The sequence below is a fragment of the Pongo pygmaeus genome, chromosome 12, assembly GCF_028885625.2.
Source record: "Pongo pygmaeus isolate AG05252 chromosome 12, NHGRI_mPonPyg2-v2.0_pri, whole genome shotgun sequence".
Classification (NCBI taxonomy): domain Eukaryota; kingdom Metazoa; phylum Chordata; class Mammalia; order Primates; family Hominidae; genus Pongo; species Pongo pygmaeus.
This window is the reverse complement of record NC_072385.2, coordinates 38,431,459-38,455,781: the sequence shown is the minus strand read 5'-3', so window position 1 is coordinate 38,455,781 and position 24,323 is coordinate 38,431,459. Positions and strand designations below refer to the sequence as shown.

The window sequence follows — 24,323 nt, the reverse complement described above, 5'->3', positions numbered from 1 at the left end:
TCATAGACAATGATGTGGTTTGGCTGTGTCCCCACCCAAAATCTCATCTTGAATTGTAATCTGAATTGTAATCCCCACATGTTGGGGGAGGGATCTTGTGGGAGGTGATTAGATCATGGAGGCAGTTCACCTATGTTGTTCTTGTGATAGCGAGTGAGTTCTCATGAGATCTGATGGTTTTACAAGGGGCTTTCCCCGCTTTGCTAGGCACTTCTTCCTGCCACCACGTGAAGAAGGATGTGTCTGCTCCCCCTTCCATCATGACTGTAAGTTTCCTGAGGTGTCCCCAGCTATGTTGAAATGTGAATCAATTAAACCTCTTTCCTTTATAAATTACCCAGTCTCAAGTGTGTCTTTATTAGCAGCATAAGAATGGGCTAATACAGACAATAATGGTATATATTTATGGGGCACAATGTGATGTTTTGATGTATGCATACATTGTGAAATAATTAAATCAAGCGAGTTAACATATACATTATCTCACATACTTATTATTTTTTGTGGTGAGAACATTTTAAAATTTAATCCCTTGGCAGTTTTGAAATATACCCTACCTTATAATAATACACTAGGGTCATCATGCTGTGCAATAGATCTCAAAAACCTACTGAATTATTCTTTCAACTTTTCTGTAGGTTTGAAATTTCAAGACATAAAGTTGGGGGAAAATCAATTACTTGTCATTGGTCATTGAATTGAGGAAATGAATGGCAGTGTGTTATTTGACTTTCTGAATCTTTACTTTTGCTCACAGGCTTTGTGGTAGAAAACAAGCACCCCTGCAGTTTAAGACAAGAATGAAGTTTTCTTAATTTTGCACATAAATATGTTTTCACAATTTTGCTATTTTAATCCTTCAGTACGTATGCACAAGGAATTTCAAAGCTTTTAAGATAAAACATTTTTATTTCAGGATTTTTCATCTTCAGGATTTGTTTAACCGGGCATTAATAGATACTTCAAGAAAACCCATGTGCTGTGCAAAATAAGAAACAGATGCAGTAGTTCACAGAAGAGTCAGCACTTACAATGTGCAACTTTGTGAATGTCCAGGGACGGACATTGGAACTTATCAAATTGCATGAGGCATCAACCCATGAGCAATTCTCTGCTCATGCACTAATCACACCTGGGGTGACTTGTCAATACCATTAGTCACAACTTGGAAACTTAATGACAAGAGTAATTTATGAGGCACTTATAGAAATAAAAATCAATTGAAAAATGAATTGCTTGCCTAGTAACAAATGATAAAATTAAGCATATCTATTACCAAAAAGTCTAGGTAAAGGAGAGAACAATAAAATGAAAGTATAAAACATGGCATATGCAGCCATAAAAAATGATGAGTTCATGTCCTTTGTAGGGACATGGATAAAATTGGAAATTATCATTCTCAGTAAACTATCGCAAGGACAAAAAACCAAACACCATGTGTTCTCACTCATAGGTGGGAATTGAACAATGAGAACACATGGACACAGGAAGGGGAACATCACATTCTGGGGACTGTTGTGGGGTGGGGGAGCGGGGAGGGATAGCATTAGGAGATATACCTAATGTTAAATGGCGAGTTAATGGGTGCAGCACAGCAGCATGGCACATGTATACATATGTAACTAACCTGCACCTTGTGCGTATGTACCCTAAAACTTAAAGTATAATAATAATAATAAATAAATTAATTAATTAAAAAAAAAAACGAAACAGGTGACCTTGAAAGACTGAAGCATGGGCTCCACTGCTGTAAAGCCATCCTGTGGGGTTTTTTTCTGTGCACATTTTGTGATCTCGTCACGTTTCTCTACTCTAGCCCAGGGTGGGATGTTTAGAAGGAAGCAGGCTCCAAGTGCTATGGACTGAATTTTGTCCCCGCAAAATACTAACTCCCAACCAGATGGTACTTGGAGATGTGGCCTTTGGGAAGTAATTAGGTTTAGATGAGGTCATGAGCAGGGGGCTCTCATGATGGTATTAGTGCCCTTATAAAAGGAGATATCAGAAAGCTCACTCTCTTTCTCTCTCCGCTATGTGAGGACACAGTGAGAAGGTGGTTGTCTGCAAGCCAGAAAAAGCGCCCTCACCAGAACCCAACCATGCTGGCACCCTGGGCTCAGTCTTCAAGCTTCCAGAACAGTGAGAAAATAATCTTGTATTGATTAAGCCACCCAATGTATGGTATTGTTATGGCAACCTAAGCTGAAGGAGACACCAGATAAGGAAATGCTGGTGATATTTTATGACAAATGCAAATATCAGCATCTGGAAGAACTACAGCAGGTGGTAAACATTACCCTGTTTTTCATTCTCAGGGCATATATTTGATTATATATAGTGATTAGATTTTGAAAGTTGAGCCTTCCCTTTAAAAAAGACCTTTAGGGAACTTGTCTAATAAAAGGTCGTTAAATATTATACTAGAACACAGCAGCCACAGCAATACAAATACCAAAGTGAGCATCCTAAAACAGCACACTGCACATAGGCTTGCAATCTGGCACACCAACTTTGAAACAAAGCACTCTCCAGTGCTAAAAATAAAACAGTTGTTGGACTGTGTCGGCCCAGAGAATGCAGGGGATTTTTTAGCCATAGGACCTTGAGTATTATTACAATCCTCTAATTGCTTATTGGCTCAGCAAAGTTAATGAACAGTTGTTCTGCAAGCCCAGGCATTCACTGATAAGCAGTTCCATTATTTCTTATTCCTTGTGAATGCACAGCTGCTGTGATAGCATCTCCATCAAGTTCCAGTGTAATCCCTAACATGAAAGCAGATGCCAAACATCAGCATTGGACATCACCCCTCCCATTGCACATTTCTTACGGCAGCACATTTATCTCTTCAATGAAAAATCTATGCATAACTTAATCAAGAACATAAAGTTATGAACTTAAAAAGGTATTTTTAATTCATAAATAAAATAGTTTATTTTTTAAGATTTTGAAACTTATAAAAACCCACATACAATTCTCCTGCAATCTCATTCAAGAGAGAAAAGCATTATTAAAAGTGGGTTTAAAAACATCTGTTCTTTTCCAGCATTGACTACTTTCATTACTTTTAAAAGTTCAAATTTCAATGGACTCAGAAATAAATCTGCTTGCATCAGAGTCAAATCATGTAGAATTATTACATTGCAATGAGTAGTTTTCCTGTGCTCTCAAATGCCTCTTTAACAATGAAGAGGTTCAGGAGCATTTTTTCCCTCTAACTACAGAATTAAGCTTCGAAGCTCTCTCTCAGCCTCTCCCTGGTCAAGGTTATGAGCCCTCTTGAAAACACCTAAGGTGTGTAAGCACAGGAGATATGAGCCTCAGCTCTGACTGAAATAATAAATACCAGTGAGACAGACACTACATTAATTCCTTCTCTTCAGATTTTCTGAGATTGACTATTTCAGTTCTTTAGCCAAAGCCTAGTGAACATACAAAGCAAATAGAATAAATGCAACAAGAGAAAGCAATATTTTAAATAATGTTCGCTATGTCTGACACTCCTGAGATATTACCTACCTCCTCTCGGCCTGCCATCTAGTTTTCTGTCTTAGTGAATGTCAACATCTCCAAACACCGAACAGGTGAGCTGGCCAGAAACCTGGAAGGCCTCCTGGACACCTCCCTGGCCTTCATCTTCTCAGGTCAGAACCTCACCACCTTACATCACAGTTATCTCTTCAACATCACCTACTCTATCCAGTTCCCTTCAACACCACCACCTTGGTCTAAACTGCATCACATCTTACCTATGGGCTGCTTTCCTAACTGGTCCTTTTACAGCTACCTAACCTACTATGCCTTTCAATCTATTTTTACCACCATGGTCAGAGAGTTCTGCACAAAACACACCTTTGATCACTTCTCATCCCAAAGAGTGCCCTGTCCACAACTTTCCTGTACCTCTCGCAATTCCCTCCAGCCATGCCGGCGCTCCTGCAGCTTCATTCACCTCCATGCTCTCTCTTCCTTCAAGGACTGTACACATGTTCCCTCTGTAATTTTCCTCTCTCACATCTTGACCTCACCTCAAACAATACACACTCTGGAAAGCCTTGCCTGACCCCCCAGCCTGGATCAATTCTCCCTATTTAGTAGACTTTCAAAAAAGAAGGGAGTCACCTTCTAAGTAGTTTACATCTCTGCAGTTATTCATTTGTGTGTTAATCTGGCGAATGCCTAGTTCACCCACGGGTCTATGCATTTCTTAAAAGCAAGGATAATTACTGTTCTGTTCAGTTTTGTTTCTCACCGTAGTATCCCACAGTTATATCATAGTCTCTGGCACATAGTAACTGCCTAATAATACTGCTTGGCTCAGCACACGAAGAGCTTCATGAATAATAAATCCAGAAGTAATTATGATGAGAGTTTTGTATATTGCTGAAATATGTGATTGACTTGGTTTAAAAAATGATTTCGTAGAATAATGTTTCTGATTAACATTTTCATTTATTGACTTATCTATTGGTCTATTTACTTCAAAAATATTTATTTGTAAAAGACAGTGACAAATCCTGGCAAAGGGCGAAAAATGAAGGCTTCTATGAAGCTTGAGCAAAGTAGGGAGGATAAGAAGAGTCCTATACCTATGAAAATATCTCTAATGAGAGGTAGTTGGTAATGACTTCCTAAAAGATACAGACGGCATACCTTCGAAATTCAGAGGCAGATTCACCAAGTAGAGGTTTGTTTTTTGTTGTTGTTGTTTTTTACAGGTTTGACCTTGGAAGTCCTCATGGAGAAAATTGCACCTGAGCTGGACCATGAAAACTGAGTAGGATTTCAACAGATAACAATGGGAGAAGTAGGTGAGATTTGTTGACTTGTTTTGTTTGTTTTCTTTTCTATTTTTGCTGCAAAGAGCCATTTATTAATGCAGTTTGAATTTTTAACACAGGAATTAAGACATTTGTCTAATTCCATGAAAATGAAGTAAAAGAATATTTGTTATCAAAACTGCTTCAGGAAATCAAGAAATTATAATCAACGGAGAGAGAGGCACCAGGGTGAAAAACAACATGGGGGAAAAAAAAAAGAAACTTTATAAAGGAAAACATGTTAAAGCACTTTAGAAAGTGTGTTCCCAGAAATGAATTCGGGAATAATCGGTTTGCAGGCTGTGCACGTCCAAACAAGATGCCATACTTAGGCCTAAGGTGGGAGCAGCAAGAGTGGAAAGAAAGGGATGTGTCAGAGAAATACTGTACAGAAATGCACAATAGATTGAATTTGAAAAATGAAAGGGAGGAGTTCGAAACTCCTATCCAAAGGCCAGGAAGAAGGAGGTGATGTGAAGAAAAGTCGGAAACTTCGGAGAATGTTTTTGAAAGGTGGGGAAACAGCTTTTACTTTTATTTTTGGCAAGTTGTAGCTCCCCTCATCATTTCTGCAGCCAGTTGAGAGACAGGGCTCTCCTGTGAAGGTTAGGTGGACTTTTGCTCCAGGAGAGACTAGTCGCAGCTCCAGGAGAGACTAGTCGCAGCTCCAGGGTTCTGCAGGCCATAGCATCAGCACTACCCCAGGCCACACAGCTGGCTGTGATGATTGATGTAGGAGTCTCTTGTGAGTCCAGAAGTCCAGAGAGAAAACCAGGCAGATGGGGTATTCATCGTGGCACCACTCACGAAATTCTGCCTCAGTGGGAATGGAGTTCCTCAACCTGCACTACGCATTACATTCAAATTTGGAACTTTTTGTTCTTTTTCTTTGAGACGGAGTCTTACTCTGTTGCCCATGCTGGAGTGCAGTGGCACAATCTTGGCTCACTGCAACCTCCGCCTCCCAGGGGTTCAAGCGATTCTCCTGCCTCAGCCTCCCAAGTAGCTGGGATTACAAGTGCGCGCCACCATGCCCAGCTAATTTTTGTAGCCTCATGCCCAGAGATTCTGATTCAATTAGTCCAAGATGAGGTCTACAAATGAGATTTTTTAAAATAAGTGTCCCATAGAGTCACGAGGATCGATTATGAAGAGGTTTTCATAGAACTACTGAGCCATGAGCTGAAAAGAGATAAACGGACACTATCTCTAGGCCAGGACTTAGGGACAGATGAAGACGCTGAAACCGCAGACAGAGAGCGCCTCATGACTTTTCTATTACTGCATCCTACTCATGTTTCCTGCTTAACACTTTGCACAATTTATAATTAAATATTTATCTTTTCGTTCATTGTCTGCCTCTCCCATTAGACTGTTACCTACATGAGATCTGGGATCTTGGTTTTTTATTAACCACACTAGGTTTAATTAGCCTAGTGACCACTGGCCACCTGGAACATAGATGATATAAATATTTAATGATGGATGAATGGACAAATCCAATTAATTACCTAGCTATAAAGTAAAGAGGTAGCTCTGCATAAGAACATTATTCTAGGAGGTAATAAAATTCCCTTACAGCCCCAGGCACTGAAGTGAATAACTGTAGATTGCATTTATAAGATGGACCATCTGCCCAGAATAGAAAGAATTTGTCATGCATTGATCTCAGCCAATCAGCCTCAAAATGTATTCAGGTGCATAATACCTTGATGCCATGTTGATCATTAGCATAAAGCAACTTTTTCCTTTTTATGTTCTAAGAAGACAGTTTTCTTGCCAAAATAAAAATGTAGCTCCATGTAATATGTATCTCTTCATCTTAACATTTTTAGTACATGACACATTTTTAAGAAATCACATTTAAAGGAAAAAAGAATTGTCTATCAATTTATTTCATAATTACTGCTGGAAGGCAGATTCAGATAGAAAGAAGACACTGAGAGCTTTTAAATAATGGTAAATGGAAAGCTTAAAACGGAAAAGTGTTTATCTAAGTTTTCTTTTCTTTGAAAAATTTGAGAAAACAAATCACTCTTGAATTTAACTTGGTGCAGCTTGTTGAACAGGGTTGTTCCTCCTTAGGATGATGGAGGGAGACCTACTGATTCACCTCTGTGAGCTCATTGTCGTTAGCCACATCCTGCGGGACTCTCAAGAGAGGTACCTCACAGGCAGAGATCGAGTGTAAGACAAGTCCATTTGCCCTTCCTGTTTGGATCTGATGCTGGTTAACAGGCCTAGCGACACCACAAGGGGATAGGAAATGTAAGGCTTGTCTAGATGAACACTGAAAGAAAGTCCTCTGGATGAAGCTGGAATTAGAGTCCCTAACTTTAGTTTTAACTGAGTTACTCTTTATTCTTTCTGCTCTGTAGACTCCATGGCCTTAAATTTTTAATGAGTTTCATGTATGTGAGATTATCAACTATAGATCTGTCAAAATACACTCTTAATACCTTTGTATTTCAGTTGTTTCTGTTAAAAAAAGTAACGCGTGGGTAAGTTATAAATACTGCTAAGCTTACTGACTTCGATGTTCATTTTCATCTAAATGAGTCATGATCTCCAAAGGTATTGGGATGTCACTGGGCATCTTTTTTGACTTTTTTGTTTTGTTTTGTTTGGAAAACCAATGAGAAGTAATTTTTGAGTTCTAGAACAACGTTTCTCAAGCTACATATGCTGAAATGACAGTATTTAAATTTTCTTTTCACTTATATAAAATATATAAAAATGAAATTTCTGGAAAAAATTAAAAATATAATAAAACCTCATTTATTTAGTAGATTCAACAGATGGAAAAATTACTCTCAGTTATTCAAATGGCTGTAAAAGTTTCTTAGGCTCATATTTTTGCTTATCTTGTCTCAGAAAGGTGACAGTTTGTACACCAGCACCAGGCCATAGGCCACACTTTGAGCTGCACTGTGCTAAAACACCTTCTAGAATCAAGTGAAAACATTCTTGTGGAAGCATGCTTGTGCTTAAAAAGAATTAATTTGTGGCATTCTTTAGCTGTTACAGAGAAACCTGTTTTCACATTTTCTTCCTTATCTGGTGGTTTTTACATCATAATCCCAGATTTAGCTCTACAAATTGCTAATCAAGAGCAATGATCTGGAGAGTTCACTGTCTGCCAACAAAGATGTAACACTCATAGCAGAAAATGTTGTAAATTTTTTCAGATAGCTTTTTAGAAATTCCTAATTCATTTTCCTTCTACTATTACAGTGGAGCAGAACATCAAATATTCTTAAGTGAAATAAAGAGTCAGAACATTTTGTTTGATCCAGATTTATTTTACTTGCAAAAAATGATCCCAGTCATTTTTCATTAAGTGTGTTGGCTTGGGGGCAGGGCACTGTTGCTTGTCCAATTAAGAATGATTTAGCCTTTATGGCTTTATAGGTCTGTATAGCCAATGTCAAGAGGCAGATTTTGAAATAGGCTGTGACATTACTCACGGTCTAAAATACCAAGCCAAATAATTTAAACATATTTCTTTTTTGACTGAATAATATTTAGTCAGTCCTGGGGTTTAAAAATAGTTCAAATTTTGACATTATTATGTTAGCTGTTTAGCCCCTTTCCAAACAAGAATGAGTCAGGGACCACATTCATACAGTTGACAAAGATTCCTGGTGAATATATCACCATTCAATTATATTGAACACTGCCACATCAGTTGATAAAGTGACAATGAACCCGTCTCTTTCTCCTGGTATTGCTACCAAATCCATGTAAGTGACAGATGCAGTTACCTCTGATACCCTTAATGGTAGTTACTAAATTTTCTGTATCAACTATGATGATAACACAAAATTTCTCATTGCTACTCATAGTTAAGCACAGTGTTTATCAGGGAAAAGAAATAGTCGTACACACACACAGATTCTTAAAAATACAACAAATAATACCTGCCTGACATTAAGCTTCTCAGAATGTTTTTCTTTCTTTCCCAACTCTCACTAAGAGACTACTGAGCTGAATGTTATAACGCTCCGGGTCTAAAACTGAACATCTTTACTATGACACAGAAGACAATGTTCTCGGCTGCAGCTTGCCAGGTTCTCATGTTCCATAATGATGACTGAAAGCACTCTTTGACACAAGAACTTACCAAATATGACTTTGAACATTTAAGTGGGTCATGACCCTAACTTTTAATTTTTCTTACAACCATGAAGATTGAATTTCTGAAAATCCTTTTTCTTAAAATTTCTCTTTCTGAAGCTTATAAGATACTTTTATTTTTTAATAAAAATTACACATATTTCTTTTATGATGATAATACTGCATGTGAACTCCGGAGGCATGAATCACTTATCCTAACACCATGCTAAATTTTTCCATTTCTCTAATTCCTATTATTCATAGATCTCAGAACTGTTGAATTACTTGAATTTCTCTTTTCCCTGCTCCCTTTCACATTTGGATTAGTTTGGTTAACAATGGCAGCTGATTTTCTACTTTTATATATTGGCAAGTTCAGCTGAAGTTTGATGATGCAGAAATTACTTTTTCTCTCTATTTATCAGGGCAAGGAATCTGGTTTGTGCAATCACCCCTCATTACCTTATTTTGTCCATGACTTCATCCAGACTCTTTTCACAGAACACTATAGCTTTTCTTAGACAAAACTCCTCCTGCATCCGGACGTTGTCCAACAGTTATTCTGGTCTGTCAGCTTACAGTGTGTAGGCTATTACTTTATAATGTATCGAGAGACATAGTTTCAGCTGTATGCTATGTAAGCAGAGCCTCAAGCATAATTAGATTCCTGAAATCCTTTTTTTCAACCTACAAATGTACAGGTTAAGGAAGCATGAGCCCAAGACTGCCCAAAACTCTAAAATGACTAAAAAATACCTATCAGAAACATTTTGCCAATATATTATGTGAACATATACCTTACCATCCAAACTAGAACACTGCTGTGAATAAAAGAAGCCACTATTATTGAATTAGGACAAGTGTAAACAAGAACCATCCTGCATGAGCCAGGACATATGGTCAGCCTACAGATCTATGGTATAAAAGAATCCACAAGATTTATCTACATTAAGATGTATCTACATTATTTACCTTTTATTTATCTACATTATTTATCCTTTATAGCTTGCTAAATCCCATCTTTTGCAGTATTTAAGTAGCCAAATTGCTGCTTTGAAGTCAAAATATAAAGACTACTGAAGATTTCCCTGTTCTAACCACTGCTAGGTTTACTTAGTACAGCTCCCACTATGCACACATGTCATCTATAGTTTGCTAGTCTTATTCTTAGCTTGGCACAGTGTCATTGCCCTGTGTTATGCTGCATACCTTTCCCCTGTAATTACCAACTTAGTTTTTCAAACATCCTGACATCTATTAATATTTTACCTGAGTTAGCCCTTAGCAGAGAGTTCTCAAAAGTAAAAGAAATGCCAAAAAAAAAAAAGAAAAAGGTAAAAGAGAAAGAGTGAAAGAAGGAAAAAGGAAACATACAGGGAGAAGAAAGAATCAATGGAGGAAAAGAAAGAGGGAAAGATGGGAGGAGTGAGGGGAGGGAAGAGGGAAGAAAGGAAGAGGAAAGGTATAACTGTGTTTATACAAACATCCACTGTGAGGAGCCCTCTGGAATGATGGCCTCCTGCATAATGTTTTCTATCAGCAGAACATAATTAAATTAAAATAATTCAGAAATAAAATGTTCTTTTTTCACAAAGAAAATACCTCTTTGGAAGGCATTTAAGAAGTTATCTTTTTTTTAAGAACACATCATTAATCATTGTAACATTTTCTATACTAAAAAGATTTTAAAATGGAAGTTTTCAGCACAAACACTGAATCCAAAGGAAGGTCATCAAAAGACAAGGGCTATAGAACACAAGAGGAAATTGGCAGAGGTTCAGTGAAAGAGGGCATTGGGTCCTGTGGAAGAATGTAGGGACTCACCCACAGGTAAGGAGCCATAGGTGGGCATATACAGAGAACCTCTTTCAAGCTATGTCTGGATTGAGACATGCAATACATCAGTTTGTCTTTATTTCTTGTCTCAGAGCAAGTGAAACAAGGTGATTGAGATAGGATTTAGTAAGCTAGAAAAGGCCCCGTGTGTAAATAGTGTATATAATAAATTTGATGAGAGCAACGCTTGGTTTCTCTTATGTCATATATCTCTAGGTTCAATTGTCTTTGGGTAGAAGAGATGAGGTTTTCATGAGCTAAGAGGCTGAACACCCCAGGGTATTCTGACAAAGTGGCAGAAAAAGAAAGGAATCACTAAAACCAGTTGCCTACAGAGAAAGCAGGTAGAGAAGAAGCTGTTACATTTGATTGAAAGTTTTTACCAAAAAATAAATAATTCTAGGTAGTTTCACGTTTTCTGAAATATTGAGGTTGGTATAGGATGTTACGACATTGGATGGAAATGTGAATGTGTAATGGTAAAGTGGATCAGAAAAGCCAAAATAAATGTGAGGACATTTTCCCTATTTTAAAATAATAATGTAACAGTTTCCAACTTACTTGTTCCCCATCCTATTGCAATCCAAAGGGATTAAGGTGGGGAAGGAGCATAATTAGAAGTGCTTACTGGAACTCAGGTCCTGAAGTCATAAAAGCTCTTCTTATTTTTTCTTTTGGTCAAAATAAATAGTAATATGGTATTTTCCCCCAAGGCTATCACTATAGCAATATTTTGAGGCAAGCTAAATTTGAGAAGAAATACTTCAATTTTAAATTCAATGTACTGCAGATAAAAGACATCAGGACATTTCTCAAACTTTAGTGAATCTGATAAAACACACTGGTGGTTTGCTTTTTAAAAATGTGAATTCCTAAGTCACCTTTACAAAGATTCTGAGTCTCCAAGCCTGAGATGCAGCCAAGGCACCTGTATCATTAACTTTTATTGTTTCCGGTGATTCTTCTTCAGTCTGCATCATGCTGACTTCCCACACCATAATCCTTTGGCCCATCGGACCCATGGACAGCTCCCTGTAGGCCATTGGCACCCACCTCAAGCTCAAAGCTCTAGATTCTCTCTGCACAGCCTAGAGACACAGGGGGATTAACACTGGAAAGTGACTTTTAAATAATGGAGAATGAACACCAGTGGGTAAAGCTTCCTGCCTATAGTCCTTTGAGAAATTATTTCAATGCACGTTCAACAGTTACTCAGAGGGGTTCTAGTAAGACTAAGGTCTGGGTATCCACCATAGTAACTTTTTTGTATCTCTTTGTCCTTTTTTCAACAATTCACTAATTCTATAGTCGTGTCAAATCTGCTGTTTAAACCACCCACTGATTTTGCTTGTTTGATCAATTGTATTTTCCTTTTCTGAAAGTTCTCATTGGTTCTTTTCCAAATCTGCCTGCTTATGTTTAAAAGTATTTTATTGCTTGCTAATTGATGTGGTTCCATTCTTTTACATGGATTTCTGACATAGTATTTCTATATTATATGTCTCAAATTGCAATTATCTGAAATCCTTGAAGCCTTAAATCTGGTGCTCTTGTTTCTGCTCATAAAGCAAATAAGTTAGGAGAGATATTTGCCTTCTTTATCAGAAGTAAGTGTCACAAAGTCAACCACTTCATTTATGTTGCTTAACACTTCAGGTCTAATGATGAAAAACCCACATTTTAAACTAACTAAATTAACCTAACATTTAGTAATAATTAGGTGACATTTTTATAAACTGCAAAACAAAATAAAAAAGGGCAATATCATTATTTTAAATAAGCTAATTAATTTTGTGACATCCAGTATGTATTTCCAGTCTGATGTCTCATGTTTCAATATTCTAATTCTTCGAGATAGTTTTTACAAAGTTATGTCCAGTGTCTCATTTCTCTCCTTTGTGCCAGGGCATTGACGTCTACATAGAAAGTATTCCCCTAAGTGTTGTGTTAGTACAAACGGCCAGATGGAGAGTAACAGGAAGCAATGCAGCCCAGCCATTAGATTCAGTACTAACATTGTAGGACATTTTTTGAATAAATTCAAAAATTCCCCAGGATGTGGCAATAAAAAAGGACAGGACACTGGTTAAACAAATATGGTTTTGTTAATGTAAAATATTCCAAATGCTTAGCACTCTGGCTTTCCTAAGGGTCAAGGAAGGCATTAATTATGTGCATTCCTGGATCTAAGGGACTTGAGGGCTTCACTTTCTGCCTCCTCCTTCTTCCATTTTATTCCCATAGAGCTTGGCACCATGCTGGATAAGAACAGAAGAATGATCTCCCTGGTGTTGGACAACAGAGGCTGCTAGTGTTATATCTTTTTACCATGAAATAGCCTTGCCAAAATGAGTTTGGCAACATCCTAACATGTATCATGTGAGGTACTCCCAATCACCATCCCAAGCTACCCTGGAAATGCCCCATCGTGCCCTTTTGTAAAAGCTCATCACCTTGGCCACACTGCAGAGAAGGAACAAAGCACAGAGGGCTCATCATTCCAGCAGGGAGGAGTACTTCTGTCCTGACCAGGTAAAACTCCAGATGCTGCCCCTCTGACAGCCCCCACCCACTCCCACACATGGTGATTAATATGTCCTAAGAGGCACAGTGGAATATTGAAAAGAGCAGTGAACTATGATGAAACAGACTGAATTCAGGTCTTAGCAATGCTGTTGCACTGGGATTTGGAGATGGTCATTGACCTTTGAATTTCACTTTTCTTATCTGCTAGACAGAGATAATCATTTTTCTCCTCCTACCTGACAGGGTTGTTTTAAATAGCACAAGATGTTAAATGCATTGTAACTAGAAAGTGTAATACAACTGATTCTTGAACAATGCAAGAATTAGGGGTGCCGAACCCTGCACAGTAGAAAATCCATGTGTAACTTTTTGACTCCCCCAAAACTTAACTACTAAGAGCTTACTGTTGACTGGAAGCTTTGGGAATAACAAAAACAGTCGATTAACATAGATCTTGTATGTTATATGTATTATAGACTTTATCTTACCATCAACTAAGCTAGAAAAAAGAAAACGTCATTAAGAAAATCAAAAGGAAGAGAAAATATATTTACTATTCATTAAGTGAAAGCAGATCCTCATAAAAGTCTTCAACTTCCTTGTCTTCAAATGAAGAGAAAGAGGAAGGGGAGGGGTGGGCCTTGTTATCTCAGAGGTGACAGAGGAAGAAAGGATGAAAGAGGTGGAAGGGGAAGCAGGAGAGGCAGGCACAGTTAGTGTAATTTTATTGAAAAAAAAATCCATGTACACATGGATCCATGCAGTTAAGACGTGTGTTGTTCCAAGGTGAGCTGTACAAATAAATTTTAGCAGCTGTTTTATCTGAAAAATACAATAATTATATTATATAATATTACAAAATCACATTATTCAATAGTAATGACATCTGTTCCAACAAACTCACAATGTTATGAAAACCAAAGTCAGCTCTGGTTTTGGTTCATTCATTTATTCAAGCAGTGACTGTAACAGGAACTGGGATGAACTTGAATAATCAGAGCTGAAGATTAATGTGGAATTCCTTCTTAAACAGCAAAGCACCATGCGGATGTAAGGTCTTAAAACCGACTCAGAGCCTTGGACACAATTCAGAAGCAAAGTCCACACTGAAAACTCAGCTAAAATCATGCAAATTAACATCTTTTTAGCTTTATGAAAGAAAGATAAATTACTGTATAACTGAAGACTTTCTCCTGGTTATATACTACAAATAATAAGTTAAACATCATTAAAAATGTGTTAAACTTTTATTTAAACATTAGTATAATTGGTGCATAATAGTTAACTAAACCACACAATATGACATCCAGAAAGGTTCTACTAAATTAGAGAGGGTAAAAACAGTAGATATAACCAAATATTTTAAATTCTACTTTAACATCTAGCCTTCATATGCAAATCAGCAAACATGAATTAGCCTGATGCTCTAAATATGAATCCAAGAATGTGTTAAACAGTGGTGCTACAAGAGGTGCTAAGACAGATAGACAATAGCAGATCAATGCATTCTGTCCAGCAGGTGAGATATTTTGCTGTTTGTTAATTCCAGCAAAGAATGGAACTGATATTTCTGTGTCATGAGCAAAAATATACTGGGGACATATGCAGAGTAGAAATGAGGCTGGAATGAATGTGAAAATTAAAGGATATCTAAGTGAACTGAAATTCCCTTCACCTGGGAACTATACACATTTAAAAAAAATAACTTGACTGTGAGTTTACTGCTTTCTTGGCAAAATTAAGAAATCAAGGTCCCTATACTGTTAAGGGAAGTTATAAGGCTAATAAAAGACATACATAGTATTACAAAGCAGCTCAGTCATTATCATCAATCAAATAATTATGAGAACAAAATAACGAGATGTTGATAATATCCCTGCATTGTTTCTAGCCAGTCCTGGAAAACTCAAGATATTGTTTTTATCAGCCCTGTGAGATGAGATTGAGAGCTCAACTGGAAAACCAGGACCTCAATCGGTCACCTTATTTTCATGCTGCACCTGAAGAGAGCCTTACTCTCACTTCAGACACATCCACCCACTAATTATCCCCAGTGTATTCACTTCCCCTATCAAAACGCCTTCTGGGGTCTCAATAATTCATACAGGAAGGACATTATTAGCTCTGCACAGTGATGCACACCTGTGGTCCCAGCTAATTGGGAGTCTGAGGCAGGATGATGCTTGAGCCCAGGAGTTTGAGGCTATAGCATGCCAGGATGGTGCCTGTGAAGAGCCACTGCGTTCCATTCTGGGCAACATAGCAAGTCCCCGTCTCTAAAAAAGGAATAAATAAATGAATGAATGAATGTTATTATCTATATTTTAGTTTTTCATGTATCCCCATAGAGACTAGAGAGATAACCTTTCAGATAGCATTGCCCACACTGCCTACCGCTCCACTGCCACACACCTCACTGCATTCCTAACCTACTCTGTAGAGGCAGCCACTTGAGCTCGCTGCTGGTTGGTCACCTCTATTTCTATGAATAGTCACTGAAATGACTGAAACTCTAGGTGATTAAAGCTGCTTAGTCTTCCGAGGTCTTAGAGAGTGAAAATATGGCATCATCTCACACTGCACATTCTCCATATGTTATGCAATCAAACATTTCAATAAAGTAGCAAACGTGACATGTTGGAACAATTTGTAGATAAAATACTGTAAATAGCTTGCTACTAAAGACTTGGCCTTTGTCACCTACATTTCTCACCTTACATTTTTAAATTTAGTTATACCAAGTTGCTTGTAAAATCTGTTTTCTATTGCTGCTGTTTCTTACTGATTTTACTGATTGCCTTTGTTAGCATTTTTTTTTTTTTTTTTTTTGACAGAGCCTTACTCTGTCACCCAAGCTGGAGTGCAGTGGTGTGATCTCAGCACACTGCAGCCTCTGCCTCCCAGGTTCAAGTGATTCTCATGGCTCAGCCTCCCAAGCAGCTGGGACTATAGGCACACACCACCGTACCCGGTTAATTTTTTTGTATTTTTAGTAGAGATGGGGTTTCACCACGTTGGCCAGGTTGATTTTGAACTCCTGCCCTCATGTGATCCACCCACCTCGGCTTCCCAAAGTGCTGGGATTACAGGCATGAGCCACTGCGCCTGGCCCTTTGTCAACTTTTTCATGTGGTTAACTCATTGTGGAAAACTCAGCTCAGCACCATCTCCTCTTCAAAGCTTATTCTGAACCTCTCAGGTGAGCCAGAGGATTGTCTCTGACCTCCCCTATAGCCCTGAGCAAACTTCTCTACCTTTACCACCTGGACTGAAATCACTATGCACTCCTTCAAAAGGAAGAGGACTGCAGATTCTCCTTCTTTGTACACCCAACACACAGCACAGTGCATGTTACAGACGTGGTGACCAATGGCTACTTCTTGACCTGAAATGAAACTAAAAACAAGGGAGGAGTAGCCAACTCATCAACAGCCTCTAGTCCACTTTCGTCTTTCCAGAACCAGCAGCTAAGTCCAACCTCATCAACATTGAAGGTGCTACCCTTGAGGTTACTGTGCTGGAGTCAGCCACTCCTTGTGGCACAGATATGCACCTTTCTTCCCTTTTAGAAAAGAAACTTTAAATATGATGCATGAGAGAAAGCAAATCTTATAAAACTCTATCCTATCATGCCCAGGAGTCATGCTTATTGCAGAGAAAATGGCTCCTGGAAAGACTGGATGGCACTGACCTTTGGAAACTGACATTTTACTAGAATTTAATCCTCCCTGGAATTCGTACTTCTGCTTCCTCATTCCAACATTCCAATCTATCCTTCATTCAGTACAAATCTTTTCAATACCTTCTTACATGTACCCTAAACTATCCCTCAGGTTTCTTTGAGACTCGCACCAGTCAATTTTTAAAAAAATCTATTCAAAGAACTTAATAAATAACAAATAAGACTGGTAACACTGAACATTCTCTTGTAATTCAAAATTTGTCATAAGATATCTTGACCATTCAAGCAAAGAAAAATAACTAGGTTTTAAGCTAGCTGGGCCCCCTGACCACATTTTGTACTTTAGCTCCTCTTGTTACTGACTCAGTCTGTCTATAATGGAATAGAAATTATGATGCTGCCTTTATTCATGTATTTATCATGAATCTTATTTTCTTACTGGCCAATAACAGTTCTTGTGGCAGGCTCAATTGTATAGTATTTGAAATAGGCAGAAATATTATTGTTCTTAATTTAAGACAATTTAATGCATAGGTATAGTCAACACTTACTGAGATGTAAAGATTAAACAATTCTAAAATAAAATATTTTGGGTAGATATTTTATTTTTGCTTAATTTTTGAGAGGGCATAAAACACATATAATTGTCATCAGGCTTTTGTAGAGAAAAACAAATGCATGCTAACTAAGCATTGCATAGTTTACAGAACACTCCAAAGAAAGGGTTATGATCAGGAGTTTTCTGTTTACTGAAAGCAGAAGTATAGATTCCATTGCAAAATGCAATTGAAATTATAGACTGTTGATTTATTCTACTTGTTGACTCTTTCCACTTATTTTTCCCCAAATTTATAGATTTTAAAACAAACACTAGGGCAATGCAAAATAGCAGCTTTCTCTTCAGCTTGATAGAATCTTTTCTTGCCTGCACAAAACTTCCCTGATTCTCTTCGAGGCATTTTTAACGGCATTTAAGCTTCATAGAAAAGTTAAAATTGCATGCAGGTATGAGAAAAGCACTGAATTCTTTCTCATGCCAATCAGCAATTTTCCCAGAAGTGCTGCAGAGTTCCTTTGCTACATTTTAGGATCACCTGAAGCAAAATTTTCTTGCTTTTTATTTCTTTTTAAGAGCTAGCACTCACAATGTGCTTAGTCTCATTATGCTACTGAACTGACAGTCAGAGTCCAGTATTTTTTCCCAGGTACCCACTGAACCAAGGGCTTTAAGAACACTTTCTCCAAATTGTACATGATTATATGCAAAGTACTCACACTCCCTTTCCTGCTTGTACCAGTTTTAATAACCTATATCTGCCCAGTATCATATGGGGAACTTTCTGTTTCTTGTAATTGAGTTACCTTGTCTTAACAAAGGAGATAATTCAAACCATGTAGATTAAAAATTTCTTAAATAAAATTAAGGTGATAATGAAGAGAAAAGATAGATGGGGTATGTGTACCTTTCCCATGAAATAACAGAAAAAATGTTATACCTAACAATAGCTTTGAAATATGTTGGTGGAATATCATGAAGTACATAGTTTGAAATGTCAGTTAAATAAATTCAGGCTAGAATCCTTGTGTGAAAATATACTTGTTGTGAACCCTCTGGACAACTGAATCAGATAAATAATTTTGGCCAAAAGTATAGTGATGGCTCCAGAGGAATCATGCAAATTAAAATGAGGGATCTTTAAAAAATATTCACCTGTAAAGATTAGTAAATTTCCAATTAGAAAGCAACCCATGAGCTGTCCCTGCAAGCACTACTCGTTCTAACTATTTCTCTGTGCTTTCTGGTACAGAAGGAAGCTGCAAACTATGTTTCCCTGAATTCTGTGAATCTTGGTCTACTAATTACATGCCCTCTTTCAAGATTTGGAAAATGGAATCTGATTACAATGTAGTTTTCTATACTTTTGGAAGTTGTTGCTGGCAAGAATGGTCTTGTAGAGATGCTGACGTCTTCTGAGCAGTGTCCCTTCCTCCCTTCTTATATGTGCATGGGCAGTTATCACTAGAGGGCTTCCTGATCCTTGCATCACGGTGATGACAGAGTGCACTTGCAGTTACCACTTCCTGTGGTTGGTCCTCACCACCCACTTCCCTTTTATAGTAGTCAGTTTGTCCTTGGTCAGCCAGTGTTAAGGTGCAGTTCCAGAAGTAATTCCTGAAGACACAGACTAGAGAATATTCCTGTAGCCCATTTTTTTTCAGCACTTAGTTCTCTATATTAGAACCACTTATCCTTTCCCAGGGTGGTTTGTTTTCTGCAAATGCAACTTGACTGATCTACAAAAGCAACAGAATACCAAACACAAAACATGTAAGTTCTTAAAAGGAATACACTAACACAAAACACTCAATGGGATAAGGATGAAAACAAAGGAAGTATTAAAATAGAAAATATAAGACAAAATTTTAAGAGTTAATATCAAATATTTATTCTATTAAAAATAAAGGAAGCTGTGTGTGGTGCCTCATGCCTGTAATCTCAGCACTTTGGGAGGTCGAGGCAAGAGGATTCCTTGAACCCAGCAGTTCAAGACCAATCTAGTCAATATGAGGAGATCCTGTGTGTTCAAAAATAATAATAATAATTAATAATAAATTAGCCAAGCTTGATGGCACATGCCTGTGGTCCCAGCTACATGGGAGGCTGAGGTAGGATGATTGCTTCAGCCCAGGAGGTTGAGGCTGCAGTAAGCCATAATCAGGCCACTGCACTCCAGTCTGGGCAACAAAGAGAGATTCTGTCTCCGAAAAACAATACAAAACTGAACAAACAAGCAAAGGAGATACAATCTCTTTAAAGAAAAAGACATTTATTGGGTCAAAAACATTGTATTAATATCTATAAAACATATTGACTCCAGGTATTAAAAAAGTATAAAAACTATCTCAAAATGAGTACAAAATGAAGTCTTATAAAAGAGGATTAATTTCAAGAGAGAAATTTATAAGGCCAAAGGAATTACACCAACTTTTTCTTTAGTTGCATTAATGTGATAAATTATATTGATTTATTTTTGAATGTGGAACCAATTTTGCATTTCTGAGATAAGACACACTTGGTCATAATGCTTTTATTCATTTTGTATTTGCTTGAATTTCACATGCTCATTTTTATTGAGATGTTTGTATTAGATTTGTATCAGCTTCATAAATTGTGTTGGTAAGCATGTTTCCCTTTTCAAATTTCTGTAAGAGTTTATATAAGATATTACTCTTCCTTAAATATTTGGTAGAATTCAGCATTGAAAAAATCTCCTTCTAGAATTTTTTGGAGTAAAATTTATTGATTAAAAATTCCATTTATCTTAGAGATAGAGGAATATTCATATATTTTTTGTTTCAGCTTTATAGAATTTTTAAGGCTTTTTTCATTTTTACTAAATATTACATTTTCTAACTTTTAAAATTTCTTGGCACAAATTTGCTTACTATATTCCTTTATTGTCCTTTTAATATCTGTGGTTATATCTCTTTAATTCTTGATATTTGTAATTTGTGTTTATTTCTTTTTGTTATTGATTGAGCTTATTGTCCTTTTAATATCTGTGGTTATATCTCTTTAATTCTTGATATTTGTAATTTGCGTTTATTTCTTTTTGTTATTGATTGAGCTTACTACGGATTAATTTTATTTATTCATTCAAAGAGCAGCCCTAGTTAACGGTGTGCCTGTGTTACTTCATTGCTTTCTGTTCTTGTGCATATTATGACCTATTTCAACTTATTTCACATTGAATTTATTCTTCTTTACCTAGCTTTTTAGAGTAGAAACTTAGAAACTTAGAATCATTGATTTTAAACCTTTTCCTCTACTAATATAGGCATTTAAATGATATTATTTCTCTACAAAATGCTTTGTAAGCATCCCCCAAATTTTGATATGTTACATTTTTATTATTATTTCTATATCCCTGGGTGATTTTTGTTTGTTTGTTTCATAGATTAGTTAGAAATTTCTGGTTTAATGTCCAAATATTTGAATGTCTGCCATATGTGCTATTGCTTTTTCTTTTAGTTTCTTATTGATCAAAGAATATATTCTGTAAAATTTCAGTAACTGAAATTTTTGAGATTCACATTTTATTTTCCCTCATTGTGCATCTTCCATGTGAGCTAGAAAAGAATATGCATTCTGCCACTGTTGATTGTAGTTTTCTCCAAAAGTTGATTATGTCAGTTTGTAGCTAACTTTGTCCAAATCATCTATTTCCTAGTAAATTGTTTTGCCTGATTGTCCTACATATAACAATAAGATATTCAACTGGTGGTGAATTCATCTATTTTTCCCTTTTTTATAATTTTATTATTGTTATACTTTAAGTTTTAGGGTACATGTGCACAATGTGCAGGTTAGTTACATATGTATACATGTGCCATGCTGGTGTGCTGCACCCATTAACTCGTCATTTAGCATTAGGCATATCTCCTAATGCTATCCCTCCCCCCTCCCCCCACCCCACAACAGTCCCCAGAGTGTGATGTTCCCCTTCCTGTGTCCATGTGTTCTCATTGTTCAATTCCCACCTATGAGTGAGAATATGCGGTGTTTGGTTTTTTGTCCTTGCGATAGTTTACTGAGAATGATGATTTCCAATTGCATCCATGTCCCTACAAAGGACATGAACTCATCATTTTTTATGGCTGCATAGTATTCCATGGTGTATATGTGCCACATTTTCTTAATCCAATCTATCATTGTTGGACATTTGGGTTGGTTCCAAGTCTTTGCTATTGTGAACAGTGCCACAATAAACATACGTGTGCATGTGTCTTTATAGCAGCATGATTTATAATCCTTTGGGTATACACCCAGTAATGGGATGACTGGGTCAAATGGTATTTCTAGTTCTATATCCCTGAGGAATCACCACACTGACTTCCACAATGGTTGAACTAGTTTACAGTCCCACCAACAGTGTAAAAGTGTTCCTATTTCTCCACATCCTCTCCAGTACCTGTTGTTTCCTGACTTTTTAATGATCGCCATTCTAACTGGTGTGAGATGGTATCTCATTGTGGTTTTGATTTGCATTTCTCTGATGGCCAGTGATGATGAGCATTTTTTCATGTGTCTTTTGGCTGCATAAATGTCTTCTTTTGAGAAGTGTCTGTTCATATCCTTCGCTCACTTTTTGATGGGGTTGTTTGTTTTTTTCTTGTAAATTTGTTGGAGTTCATTGTAGATTCTGGATATTAGCCCTTTGTCAGATGAGTAGGTTGCAAACATTTTCTCCCATTCTGTAGGTTGCCTGTTCACTCTGATGGTAGTTTCTTTTGCTGTGCAGAAGCTCTTTAGTTTAATTAGATCCCATTTGTCAATTTTGGCTTTTGTTGCCATTGCTTTTGGTGTTTTAGACACGAAGTCCTTGCCCATGCCTATGTCCTGAATGGTATTGCCTAGGTTTTCTTCTAGGGTTTTTATGGTTTTAGGTCTAACCTTTAAGTCTTTAATCCATCTTGAATTGATTTTTGTATAAGGTGTAAGGAAGGGATCCAGTTTCAGCTTTCTACATATGGCTAGCCAGTTTTCCAAGCACCATTTATTAAATAGGGAATCCTTTCCCCATTTCTTGTTTTTGTCAGGTTTGTCAAAGATCAGATAGTTGTAGATATGCGGCATTATTTCTGAGGGCTCTGTTCTGTTCCATTGATCTATATCTCTGTTTTGGTACCAGTACCATGCTGTTTTGGTTACTGTAGCCTTGTAGTATAGTTTGAAGTCAGGTAGCGTGATGCCTCCAGCTTTGTTCTTTTGGCTTAGGATTGACTTGGTGATGCGGGTTCTTTTTTGGTTCCATATGAACTTTAAAGAAGTTTTTTCCAATTCTGTGAAGAAAGTCTTTGCTTTGTATATTTTGAGAATCTGTTACTAGATGCATAAAGTTAATATTGCTGTATTTTCCTATTAAATTAATTCTTTTCTCATTATTAAATGACCCACCTTTGTTTGTGGTAATACTCCTTGGCTTAGCATCAGCACTATTTGACATAGATACAATAATTTGCTTTCTATATGCATGATTTCTTTTTCTTTTTTTCAGTAGGTTTTTGGGGAACAGGTGGTATTTGGTTACATGAATAATTTGTGTAGTGGTGATTCCTGAGATTTTGGTGCACTCATCACCTGAGCAGTGTACACTGCACCCAATTTGTTATATTCCAGTTTTTTACTTTCAACCTATCCTTGTCTTCACATTTATTCTACATCTCTTGTAGATAGCCTGTAGTTAAACGTGGCTTTTTAAATTCAGACTAATATCTACCTTTTAATTGAAATGTTAATTTATTAATTTTTGATGTAATAATTGACCGATTTAAGTCATCTTGCTACTAGTCTACTATTTGTGCCATCTGGTTTTTGTGTTCATTTTGCTTTTGCTTTTTGTGTCTCTGTTCCTCTTTTCTAGGCCTCTTTATCTAATTAAATATTGGTGGTGGTGGTGGTGGTGGTGGTAGTGGTGGCCTTCCATTTTATTTATTTTCTTGGCTTTTTGGCTATACCCCTTTTCGTTAATTTTTAGAAGTTTCTCTGTGGAGTAAAATATGCATTCTTGAGTTATCACCATGTACTTAGAATTAATATTTATACATAAAACATCACCAAGTCTAACTACATTCACCCATCCTATCTGATAATCTTATTTCATATATACTTCTATATACACTAAAAATCTGCTTTACTGTAAGAATATTTGTATTTCAATTTTCATTTGTCTTTGTAAAGAAATTAACTTCATTTGTACCCAAAGATTAATGACACCTAAGTAAACTTGGTTTATGTTCTAATATTTCTAAGAAAGGTGGTATATGGAAATATATCACATGAGCGACAGAAAGGGCCATATTCTGTAAGGAAAGTAGTCTTTATAAAGGAGTTCCTAGTGGCAGTGTAGGGGATAAACATCCATGGAGGGGAAGAAGATGAAGGCCAGTTTTGCAGCTATTGCTTCCATCATAATTTTGACCAGAACAGAACCTACATTTGTATTTTCTTTCTTTGTTTTACGTGTAAATATTTAGTATTTTAATACAGGATTTCAAAAACTACATAAACAATGTAATCAGACACATTTTGTGAGAAAATACAGATTATAAGATTTTTGCTCTGTAAATGAAATACTGATGAAGAATATTACAGTTTCCTGAAATAGAAATAAATATGTTGAAAGGCAAACACTTCATTTTGTTCTTTCTGAACTCCCTGTGCTTCACCGTGATACAACCCATCTTCATTTCTCAAGAAACCTACAGGCAAAAGAGCTTTAAAACTAGGCACTAATTATTGCATACTGTTGCTATGTACAAATCCAGAGATTAACTTAGAT

At 36.8% G+C, this 24,323-nt stretch overlaps 1 long non-coding RNA gene across 1 annotated transcript in view; it reads left to right on the top strand.

The window, feature by feature from the left end:
- LOC129030357 (uncharacterized) overlaps positions 1–24,323 on the top strand; it is a 156,916-nt gene that overhangs the window by 116,226 nt on the left and 16,367 nt on the right. The window contains exon 3 of the long non-coding RNA XR_008500628.1: positions 4,719–4,807. This is a non-coding gene — a long non-coding RNA (uncharacterized LOC129030357). The remainder of the gene's footprint in view (positions 1–4,718; positions 4,808–24,323) is intronic.